Source organism: Cryptomeria japonica, chromosome 4 (assembly GCF_030272615.1).
Source record: "Cryptomeria japonica chromosome 4, Sugi_1.0, whole genome shotgun sequence".
Lineage (NCBI taxonomy): Eukaryota > Viridiplantae > Streptophyta > Pinopsida > Cupressales > Cupressaceae > Cryptomeria > Cryptomeria japonica.
In genome coordinates, this window is record NC_081408.1 from 320,097,099 (window position 1) to 320,110,316 (window position 13,218).

Here is a 13,218-nt window from a genome sequence, read left to right on the forward strand (position 1 = left end):
CATCTTCTGATGTTAATCTCACTTCATGAACTTTGCTGCTTGTTGCACTTTCTTGCACATAATTCACTTTTCTTTCACCTCCTTGTGATGAGGTGGGTTTCTCTAGACATCTGTAGGCAAAGTGTCCCAACTTTTGACAGTTGTAGCATTTCATGGTGGAGAAGTATGACCCTCTTCCTGGTCCACTAGATCTACCTCTACCTGGGTTGCTAGATCCCCTTCCTCTATAGTTGTTCTTGCTATATGAATCCCCACTTTGCTCAATAAGTTTGGATTCTCCTTGGGACCTTTAATCTCCTCTTCCACCAAAACTTCCTCTATGGCCTCTACCATCTCTACCCCTACCTCCGCCTTTGTTGCTTTGCTCTTGCTTTCTCTTAATCTTCTCTTCCACTTTGAGTGCTAGTTGATAACACTTGTGAAATGTTTGTGGACATAGCAAACTCGTCTCTTCTTGTATGTTCCATCTCAATCCATTCAAATATCTTGCTACTTTTATACTCTCATCCTCTACTACCTTGGATCTCATGCATAGTTTTTGAAATTCTTCAGTGTAGCTACTGACATCTAAGTCTTTTTGTCTCTATTTTTGTCTTTTCCTATGTAGTTGGATTTCACAGTCTTCAGGAAGATAAATTTCTCTAATTTCGGTTACCATTGCTTTCCAGGTGGCTATTGGTTGCTTATCTTCTTTCACCCTTTCCTCTTGGATGAACTTCCACCAAGTTAAGGCTGCCCCTCTCAACCTTGATTTTGCTACTACATTCAATTTTCTATATATTCTCTTCTTACATATTTTAAAAATATTGTTCACAACTTATTCAAATTTTCATGTCAAGTTGCATAACTCTGATTTTCTAAAATTTCATTGCCACTTAAGGGCTTGTTTTGGCACACCATGTTCTTGCACATACCCTTGATAGGAATTAAGATTAATCCAACCTTTTGTAGGCATTATAAATAAAAAAATCCATTACACAAAAAATATAGATAGAATATCCCACAAATTATTATGACATGGGATAAAGAAAAGAATCAATTGAGCCTAAAATATCCTTAAAAAAAATACACACAATGAAAAATATTACAGGAAATGAGGAGATTATAACTACTGTGGAAAAATTAGTTGATCCATTTCCATCTAGATGACTTGCTCTCCTATATTGGTGAAAAAATTAAGTAAATTTCTAACTAGAAATCAAATCATTAGTAAACAAGTCCAATGAAATAGAGGCATATGAGGAAGCCCTATAATTAGAAAATGAGAAAGCTAAAATATTGGTCTTCATGAATTTTTTATCAATATCACAATAGAAAACACAAAAGGCCAAATGATAGGGATATTGAATGAGAAGTTACTCAATAAGCCTAAATTGGTCTAATTTGACAAGTGGACCCAAGAATATGCTTTTCTAATGTATTAAATTAGTGTTTGGAAACACCAAACTCCAACACCCACACTTCTCCTCAAACAACCACCCTATTGTGTGTTATGCAACATTGTTCTAGTTTACTTCCTCAAGTTACTCAAGTCCTCCACCAGGGGTCCAAACTCCAAAATCATGTCTTGACTGTCTAAATTGATGGGAATAGATCCATAGCATGTCTTTCAACTATTTTAGACAATTTTGGAAGGTTCATACCTTGTTTGGACAAAACAGATTCATTTTTTGTGAAACTAGGCCTAAAAGGGCTACTAGCCCGTGGAGGGCTAATTGAGTGAAATTTGCTTGCATAGGGTAACGATGACCACAACCTTCACAAAACCTAACATGGATGGTTTCAATAAGGTGTAAACTCAAGTATTTTTTTGGTTTTAGCCTCTGAGAAGTTGGTATGGTGACTGTCCACGTTTTTAGGCTAATAAGTAGGGTTTTGAGAGGGTTTCAACCAAGTTACAAAGGAAGTCAATTCTAAACTACAAACCAAGCCCCCAAATTCATGTAGGACCTCTTCCAAACCATATAAATAAACTTTCCATCACTTCTCTGCATGACAATAAGACAAACACTTGCCACACAAACATTTACTTGACTGTTTTATGCATTATGACTGCACTTTCACTGTTTTACTGCACTTTCAGACGTTAGAGGAGCATGGAAACCTTCACCAAGGTCTGTGGTAACTTCATAACACCCTTCCAACACCTTCCATGAGATTCCAAAGCATGGATATATACACAAAGCAAGTTTAGACCCAAAAATTCATTAATTCCCCAAAACTGGGTACTTGCTACCAGCTTGAGTTATCACACACTCGGACATTAATAACTTCCAAACCAGAAAATAATAGTCCAATCTCTCCAATGGAGTTTTATACAAATTTATTAAGAGAAACATATCCAAAATTTATAAAGATCCAACGGTGCAATAAACAGTTATCATCTCTTCACCGAGACCAATTTTGACTGTCATAAATCTGGTAAATGTATGCTTGCTACCAGCTAGAATTAACACACATTTGCAAGATGAAAAGTAAATTGTTTGGAACTCCAAATTAATCCAAAACCCCTTGAATTATAGTTCAGACCTCTGCCTCAAGTTTTCTTACTCAAATTGGTCTTGAGCACAAACAAGTTTGGTCTTACTCACATTGCCAGCCAAATCCATTTCCAATTTGCCTAGGATATGCTCAAAAACTCTTCTTTCTCACAACCTTGGCCAAAATTTGGAATATTTACACTATTAATGTGCCATAAAATTTTTATAAGTCCATCCATGGGAGCCCAAACCTGGATTTAGACAAGTTGATACATTTTTGAGGCCCAAACCCTTGGCAGGACAGTCAAAAGCCAAAATTAAAACTAATTTATACAATCAACTTACAAATGCTTAAAAAATGAAGCTAATACATCAAATTCCTTGAATTTACATTAATAAAAATCTCCATCAAGTACAGTACGGAAAGGAACTGTCACAAGAAAATGTGTCCAAAAACCATTAAAAAGACAAAATTCTTGATATTTTCAATTGAGAATGTCTTCAAATAAAAATGCCAACCCTATAAAAAGAAGAGGGAGGCATATTTATAGCACTATGGAGTAGTTATGAGGTCCCGTATGGACACACAACTGTAGGAGGTATGTTTTTACAAACTTGTCTTAAAAATGACAACTTTTCCAAACAAGAAAGCAACTTTTGTTGCTCCAAATGACATTTTTGAGCAACCTAACTTATCTATCCCTCCTAGACACTTAGTAATTATTAAAATTACTCACAAAACATGTTCCAAAAATTTCCCAACCATTTCTAGGCCTATAAGGCAATTTCTCACTTTTTAGCCCTTTTTGGCCTAGAAGCACAAAATTGACAATTCAAGCCCTAAGAAGCAAAATTTGATCTCTCAAGCATAAAATGAGATCAAAAACCTATTAAATGACTAAACACAACCTATGACAACATTAAAAACCTATTACAAGACTTACAAACACTTAAGCATGAAAACACTAAAAATGGAGAGTATAAGCAAAACTAGGTGCTCCTGCACCACCAAAGCTAACTACAACCCCAAAATAAGAAAGAGTTGTAAAATAGTTCAAGAAGCCACAATTGAAGAGATTAAATCTAGTTTTCAATCTATACTAAATTTTGATAAACAAATATCAAAGTAGGGGGAAGTAGCCCCACCATTGCAATGACAATCTAACTTTGAATGTTATGGGCCTCATCGCCTCTAACAAAAGTAATGTAAGAGAATTCCTAGGCCTTGTGGTAATATTGAATCATTATAGAAAAGTGATTTTTTTTAGTTTAATTCATTTTTTTGTTTGTTAGTTGTAGTTATTGTTGAAAATTTGAGTTGTGTTTCCATTGATGTCAAACTTGTTGTTCTAGACCGAGTCTGGTTCAGATATGGTCTTGTAATGTTACAAGTTTTTCTATCTAGTGTTGCTATTGAGTTTGTGGTGTTGTTGTTGTGTTTGATGTAGGTTTCTCCGCCTGGTGTTTTTGTTGAGTTTGTGTTGATGAAGTATCTCTGAAAAGTTACAATTGAGGCAAGTTCAATATGTAGGAAAGAGTATTTAATGCTCTAGTGGTAGAAATATTTGTATTCCTGTGGTTGGTGAAGGCTATGTTTTGAGTTTCTAAATATATTATTTGTGCTCTAAGAATGTTGCATCATCTGGTTGGCTGGTTCAAAACTATAGAAGTTTGTTTTTATTATTGTTCTCTAATAGTGAGGGTGTCTATCAAATTGGTCTTGAAAGCGCTCGTTGGCCTTCAGATATGTGGGATCATGTGTTTTAGTTTGGTAGACATGTTTGTTTCATTCATACAATATTTCAATTCAATTCTTTAATTGTGTTTTTGGTTTGCAAGTGAATTATGTTGGTTTGTGTTTGGTATGTTCAATTGTGTTATGTTTCTCAATGTGTTTGATTGGATTATCTTTTTTGGATCATACTTTTCAGTCCAGATATGTATTGGAGGTTAAGTCAAAATATCGTTATGGTTTCACTGTGGTATGTGAAGATCCGCGTTAACCAATTTATATTAGAAGTTGCTTTTCGCCGACTGATTGTTGAGTTTTATTGCTTATCTACATGTTACATTTGGTGTTGATTTTGGAGGATGTGTTAGCATGTGTGATTCATTAGATTTTACTTAGAAGGACGTGTTGTCATGGATTTGGGTCTCCTATATCTCGTGGAGTGGACTGCATTGGGTATTTTTGGTTCGATGGCTTATTTTATGTAATAGTATATACTCTATCTATGGATGACCCTCAACTAGGTTTTTGATGATCTAACTTGTATTTAAGGAGTGTGGATGTATGAGTTGAGTGAAGGAGTGTAAATTAATGTGAAGGGAATGTGAATGATGTGCAAGCAAATTCGGTATTGTGGATGTGTGAAAGTAAGTTTGTAAAAATATTTGTTGATGATCTATTCAATGTGACAATGTTCTAAGACAGTAGTTGATGTTAGATGTGTTTGCTATGATATTGGTCACTGGACATAGAGGTTCAAGGATAATTTAATGATTAGGAGATTCCTTTCATTTCAGTTTTGCTATTTTTATATTTTGCCAGAAGAGAGTGGGTCTCTTGGCAACTCTCTATATCTTGCCCTAAAGCAGTGAGTTTCAATTGTGCAAATCTATGTATCTTTCCCTAAGGTGTGTGCCTTAGTCTTGCAAATAAATCAAGTGCATGATGCTCCTTGGCAATAGGTTTAAAACATTATAATCAATTTTATTTATATTGCGAGTATGATTCTCACCACAGTTTTTCCCTGTTGGGTTTTCCACATGTAATTCTATGGTGTTCATTTGTTGATGGTTGATGTTTTTCACTGTTTTTGTAGAATGGTTAAATGTTACTTAAAGTTTGATAGATCGGTATTTTAGAGATCCAAATTGATTGATCACCTGTCTTAGTCTTGCCACTAGTTCAATAGTTTTTAGTCTATGATGAAACTTGAAATTGTATTTTATAGTTTTGGGAATAGTTTAAGCTATGATTTTTTAGTGTCATATTAAAATTTGAGAAGAATTTAATGAGAAAAATATAGTCAACTAGTTTGATAGCATTTATCAGGTGGATAGTTGTGTATAGTTGGGATTATTTCATGTACATGGCTAATGATTTAGATATTTATAAGGATATATTGAACCCTTGAGGATATATTTTGAGTGCTAGATGGAGGTTTCTCCATTATTAACCCATTGAATTTGTAAGTATATTATTTTGGTTGATGACATGTTAAATGTGGTATTGGGATTTGTACTATATTGTGGCTAACATTGATGATTAGAAAATGAGTTGATGCTAGATATATACTATGTTTTAGATTGTTGGAAGGTAACTAAAGAAGGCAAGGACAAAATAGATATAATGGAAGAAGTGTGAGAGTACGTGGTTTAGCATGGACATTGTGAGTATAGAACGATGAGTAGTGAGTATGGATAATTTGGTGTCTATAGAAATGGTAGAATGTTTTGGGCTAAAGTGGATAAAGTAGTCACACCGAAACAAAATTGAATGCTTGCAACAATGAGATGAGATACTATAGAAGAAATTTTTTTGGTGAAGTTCAACATAGGGGCATATTACGAAGAGGTGCTATGTGAAATTGCACTAATGGATGTGTCATGTATGGTATAGGCATATAATTAGATGGATAACACCTACATATAAATGTAAAGCGGAAAATCGAACCCTAGGTGTTCTCCCCCACTCCAAGGAGAAAGGGGGTCACTAGGATTGACGGTTTTCACTTAGGAGGGACTTTACATTCAAAAGAGGGGTTGAAACCCACAAGATCCAATCCCACACAATGCAGGATTGGATTCTAAATGAGTTTCAAGGGTTGTGACATCAAGGATACCCTCTTTTGTAAAGAATGTAGATAAAAGATTGAACTAGGAATGCATGTAAAGTGAGAAAGATTCACTTATAAACAGAGATAGGAATATAGGATGAAGCTGCGGACCTGGAATTAGCAGTAAAATGTCGAGATGATGTTGTTCTGCAAATTCGGGCGAAAGTTGACGGGACGATGGCGCCCGGCGTGCACACGGTCCTCCGAAAAATCCGCGAAACGAAGGGGGATCTGTTCGTCTCTGCACAAGGATTCCAGATCTTCAATTACAGCCGCGTACCTACAACCTACACACAGAAAAGAGATGACGATTGCGGGGTTAGGGATTAGGGGTTTGCCTTTAGGTCAAACCCCGGTTTTGGAATTAACCAAGAAATGAGAATGTTGTAAATGTAAATGTTTGTAATGTAAACAAGTACTGATACCTTGTTGTAAGAATGTTTGTATTCTTACATGCGAAGGTGTAATGTATGTAGTATGTTGTATGTTGTATGTGATCTCCTCTTCAATGGTTGAATCCTTGTCTTGAATGCAACACTTAGCCTTGAATGGAGACTTAGAATGCTCAATTGCTTGAAGGAATGCTTGAATGCTTGAATGTTTGAATGTTTGCCTAGCGCTTTCGCCTCTTGTACACATATGTCCTTCCCTCCTAAAATGGGAGAGGAAATGTAGTTTATATACTTGCCAATTAGGGTTGAAAGACTGATTTTTCCGACCTTGGGCCGACATAGCAACCTTATTTTCCAATTTGCAAACTTAAAGACCCGAAGCCCCATAAGAGACCGGGCCCAAAATAGGGCCAGGGTCTCCATTCAGGTTCAGTGTTGCGTCGCCATCGTGAAGACCCAAATGCAGTCGAAATTGCAAGTGTCGCAATTTTAGGATGCTACATTTAGCCCCCACTTTAGCGGGAGTATAAGCGTACGCCCATACTTTCGGTAAAGTACAAGGAAACAACATTGAAAGACTTTCACCACGTCAAGAAGGCAAGATATACCAAGCCCCCAGTGGACTAAGGATCTTACGACTTCAATTGACAAAGTAAAAGGGAAGATCACGAGGGAGAACCATGACTGTCAGTAGTAAGGTTCCCTCACTATGAGTCATGCAAGAAAGATATCAAAAATTTTCAAGGCAAAGCTAAATTTGTCAAGAAATTTTCAAGTATCTTGAAGAGATATGAACAGGGTGTATGCCCCCCCTACGTTAAAGCGATCGCACACGCCTCATCGGGGGTGATTGCTTTAAGGTAGTGATACATATAGGAAATGAGAAGGAAAGGAACACGTTATCACAAGGATTTAGCCCCCAAGTGTGAGATAAGCCCAAGGATAATAGACACAAAACACAAAGCACAAGGTGACTTCGCTTTCCTTAGGGTCAGTATGTTGTATGATAATTCATGTATATCATATGTATGTATGCATAATTGTTCTTCATTCCCGAATCAAGGAAGGTCACCTAGAAGAAGGGAACACATGTGTCTTTTGAGTCAACATGAGAGAGACCAAAAGAGATCTCAATGCTTTGCATCGTCCTCAAGTAGACAACACTAAGGACAACAAATAGAAGAATGAGAATAACACATAGAAGAAGTAACAAAAGAGAGGAGGAAAGAGTCTGCTATGCTAATGAAACTAGTCTAGCACGTCATCTACCCCCCGATCTTGCTGATCAATGTTTCGGGGAGGCAGGGAACACGCTAGAGGAGGAACATCCAACACAGCAGATGGAGCTATCACAAGATCCAAACAAGGGCTATGTTCATGTCCCAAGCCACGTTGTTCTTGTCTAGGAGCTAGGATAAGTGCTTTAGAAAAATCGTTAGATAAATGGTTATCAACATCAACATATTCATATTCACTATCAGAATGAAAAGAAGTAACATTTTCATCATGAATAACATTTTCATCTATATCATCATCAAGATTTATAAAAATAGGATCTTTAACTGGCACAGGATCAAGACCATCATGCATCTTATGTTTAGGAGATTTTGGCTCAATTTCTGGCTGAGGAGAAAATGGAATAATGCTAGCTGAAGGTGTTTTGGGGGATTGCAAAGTTTGAGAAGTAGTTGCCTGAGCTCTAAGACGACGCTTTCGTCGGCATTCACGTGCAGAACGATTTCGTCTAGTCTTAGTAGGAAGTTGAGAAGATTGAGGAGGAGGAATGTTCTCATCCTTATCACTTGGATGCTTAGGTTGTGGTCTCTTAGGTTGGATAATAGGAGAAGAAGAAGGTCTCTTCTCTCTATAAAAAGAAGGAGGAGGAACTGCTCCATATAAAGGAAGAATATTTGGTTTAGGAAGGAGACCAAGTCCATCATGACGAGGAGGTATAGGTCTACTTTTAGAAAGTGTATTAGGCATAGACATAGTCACATCCATAGGGATGGGTTGGGAATCTTCTTGAGGAAACACATTAGTTTTATCTTTAAAAGGAAGAACTTCCTTCTCAAGAATGATAGGAATATCAAGTTTGGGTGTTCTAGGTTCACTTAGAGATAGGATCATATCTTTTTTCCACTTTTGATAAGATTTGAAAAGATGATCACTTCGCGGAGGAAGAGATTGGAATTGTTTAGGCCAAAAATAATCAATAGGAACGCTAGAAGTTCTTTCAGTTGGTTTAAAGAGACTATGATTGACAGTAACAACTTCACCATTATGGGGAAATTTCAAACACTTGTGAATAGGAGAAGCAATAGCTTTCATGGAAGATAGCCAAGGATAGCCTTGCTTCACACGAAATTGTTCGGACGATGGAATAATAGCAAAGTTCACATCAAGGGATTTATTATGGACCTCAATAGGTAATGTAATAGAACCAATTGCAGGAGAAGAAAATGCATCAAATAATTTCACAACCACATTTGTTTCGTCATAGATCACTTGATTCATTTGCAAAGTAAAAAGAAATTCTTCAGTAATGATATTAACCATGCAAGAAGTATCAATAAGCACTCCACGGCAAGGTGTATTCTTGACTTTTGCAACTATATATAAAGGACCATCAGGTGCCCTGATAGTTTCACTAGAATCAAAGGTGATGGAAGGTTCTTTAGGGATTTTCTGCTGCTCTACAAAGTTAATCACATTCGGAGTCATAGGCACAAGATCATCAGGTGAGACAAAAGAATCATTAGTATCAATCGCATTAGAGGTATGAGAAGGTAACGGATCAGTAAAAATCTTGAGATTTTGGTTAGGAGGAGCTACAGATGTATTGCTTTTATCATTCACACCAGAAACAGAGATAGTATTATTATCAATCAAATCTTGAATTTTACCTTTTAAAGCAAAACATTTTTCAGTATCATGCCCAAGTTGACGATGAAATTGACAAAAAGATTTGTTATCAAAATAGGGTGAATTAATCTTTGTAGGATCTATTTGCCTTATAGGAGGAAGAGTAAGCACATGTTGTTCCAATAACTTATTCATAATACTATGCAATGATTCATTCAAAGGAGTAAACTTTCTTTCTTTCTTGAAAAACTTAGAAATAGGAGGCACACCTGATGCTGCATTCACATTGTTGATGATGTTTTCATTGAATTTAATGGACTCTCTGTTCGGTTTAAACTTCCCAAATGGTTGTTGACTACTATCACCCTTATCACTCGGAGCCATAGGATTTGCTTGTTCCATTTGACTCACACTCAGTTGATAATTGTGAAGAGTTGCACACAACTGTTGGAAAGAAGTAAACTCAGAAAACAGAAGTTTTTCTCTAATATCTTTTTGTAAATTAGAAATAAAGATTCTTTGAATATCATTGTCAGGCACTGGAAAAGAAATTTGAGCATACAAATGCTTATATCTACCAATGAAATCAGTCACTTTTTCTTTAACACCTTGTTTACAATGCATTAAATCAATCAAAGTAACTTTAGGACTTATATTGTTTTGAAATTGTTGAATGAAAGCATTTGCAAGTTGTTCGAAAGAAGTAATAGAATATGAAGGCAACGAGCAATACCATTGTAGGGCTTTATCTCTTAATGTTCTAGTAAACAGTTTTGCAAGCAATCTTTGGTCATAAGCAAAATCAGTACATATTGTTTGAAAGGTCTTAACATGTGTTAGAGGATCACCTTTACCATTGTAAAGCTCCAATTGTGGGAGTTCAACATGCTTAGGGGGAATAGCTCGAACAATGTCAAGAGAAAGTGGGCTCGCAACATCAAATGTGGGCACACTAAACTTAGATTGATTCATAGAGGCAATTTGTTGCTGTAAAGAAGAGACAGTTTGTGCAAGATTGTTAATGGTCACTTCAGTCGAAGAGTTCATATTAGACGTGTTAGATTGTGATGGAGTTATTATGTTATTGAAAGAAGGTATTGATTGAGAGTAAGGTGGCGGGACACTATGATAGTTAGTCATAGGAGATGATTGGAAAGGAGAAACACTACAAGGAGGAATGGAATGGTTAAATGAATTGCCCCCTTGCGCCATGTTCATTTGTGGAGATATAATAGGAACACTCATTGAAGGAATGAATGAAGAAGTCGGATTGAATGAAGGAAGAGGGTTAATTGAAGAAGAGGGATTGCCCCCATGACTAGTGATCATAGGTGGAAGGTCTTGTATTGAAGTAGTCATTATGTTTGATGTAAAAGTAGGTATACTAGCAATAGAAGTTGTCAAAGGAATAGAATGATTGTCTTGAGTAGGAGGTTGTGTATAACCCAAAGTTTCGGCACAACTCTTCATAGGCATCACATTCGAATCCACAATGTGTGCAATACCACGCAAAATATCAATTCCATTCTTATCACTTTGAAGCATACATTTTAGACCCTCAATTAAAGGAAGAGCTTGACTATCGAGGTATTCTTGAGACATCCATTGTCGAAAATCATCAAATTGGTTATCCAATTTTGAAAGTTGTTCTACAGAAACCTCATGGAGAGCTTCTTCATCATTAAGAGGATTAGAGGAATTACCCGTGTCCTCGTTAAAAAGGCCATTCAAATTAGGTTCCATCTCCTCAGTAATTAAACCTTGGAAAGACTTAATTCTAAGGCTTCGTCTAACGGGAATAGTGTAAGTAGGGCTTTTTGTTGTAAAACTCATGCACTAAAGAGAGAGAGAAGATTTTGAATTTTAGAGGTAGCAAATTTCAGTAAAATCAGCCAATCTCCTAGATTTAAGCTGTTAAATATAATCAGGACAATCTCCCGAAATTTCGGAAAAAATGTCCGGGACCGTGGCGAACGGAGTGCACACGGTCCTCGCAACTTTTTTCGAAATTTTCAGGGATGAAAGTTATGATGATTTTAGAGCTAATCTGAAAAAATTGAGTGATTTTACGATCTGTAGATAGGCCAAATTAAAGTTGCAATCTCAAAATTGAACCCTACCAAGATTGTCGAAAAATGCAAAATTTGAATTTTGAAAAAGAGAGGGAAACTGAAATTTTGAATTTTATGGTTTTAGAGGGAATACTAAAAGCAATGCAGGTTTTGAAATTCAAAAATTGACTCAATTTCATGCAAAATTCAATTTTGAAAGTGGAAATCAAGGTTGTTGTAATTAAACATTTAATTTCAAAAGTCACAAACTGCAAAAACTTGAATAAAGCACTGAAATTTTGAATGAATGCCAACACACTTTTCAGATTTAGGATAGTAAGAAACACAATTTTGACATGAATTTCAATTTCAACAATTTTTGAATGATTAGAAGCCTTAATCCAAGCAATCCCTAGACCAACTTTGACTGTAATTTTGAAAGTGTAAGAATTAATGCAATAAGCCAAAATTCTGGATTTTAGCAGAAAAATACAGTAAGATCTAGCTCCCGAAATTTTGGAAAAAATGTCGGGGACGATGGCGCCCGGGGTGCACACGGTCCTCGCAACTTTTTTCCAAATTTTCAGGGATGAGAGATATTATGATTTTGTTGCGGAATCCAAAGTTACAGCCGATTTGGAGATGTTTTGATCAGTGAAATTATCAGTCAAAGGCTGAATCAAGAGGGTTTTAAAAATTAGGGTTTTGACACTTAACCACTTAATTTTCAAAATTAAATCATAGATATGATTTGATAATTTGCAGTAGAAGGGTAGATCTGAAACAAGCATTAACAATTAAACATTTCACAAGCTCAATTATTAAAAAGAAAATTTAGGGTTTTGTGCAATTAACCTCTAAAATTTGCAAAAGATCAAACATGAAAATGTAATTAAGGAAGCAAATTTTTCAGATCTAACCATGAATAATCAGAATTAGGATGTTCACGTCGGGTTCACCAAAATGTAAAGCGGAAAATCGAACCCTAGGTGTTCTCCCCCACTCCAAGGAGAAAGGGGGTCACTAGGATTGACGGTTTTCACTTAGGAGGGACTTTACATTCAAAAGAGGGGTTGAAACCCACAAGATCCAATCCCACACAATGCAGGATTGGATTCTAAATGAGTTTCAAGGGTTGTGACATCAAGGATACCCTCTTTTGTAAAGAATGTAGATAGAAGATTGAACTAGGAATGCATGTAAAGTGAGAAAGATTCACTTATAAACAAAGATAGGAATATAGGATGAAGCTGCGGACCTGGAATTAGCAGTAAAATGTCGAGATGATGTTGTTCTACAAATTCGGGTGAAATTTGACAGGACGATGGCGCCCGGCGTGCACACGATCCTCCGAAAAATCCGCGAAACGAAGGGGGATCTGTTCGTCTCTGCACAAGGATTCCAAATCTTCAATTACAGCCGCGTACCTGCAACCTACACACAGAAAAGAGATGACGATTGGGGGGTTAGGGATTAGGGGTTTGCCTTTAGGTCAAACCCCGGTTTTGGAATTAACCAAGAAATGAGAATGCTGTAAATGTAAATGTTTGTAATGTAAACAAGTACTGATACCTTGTTGTAAGAATGTTTG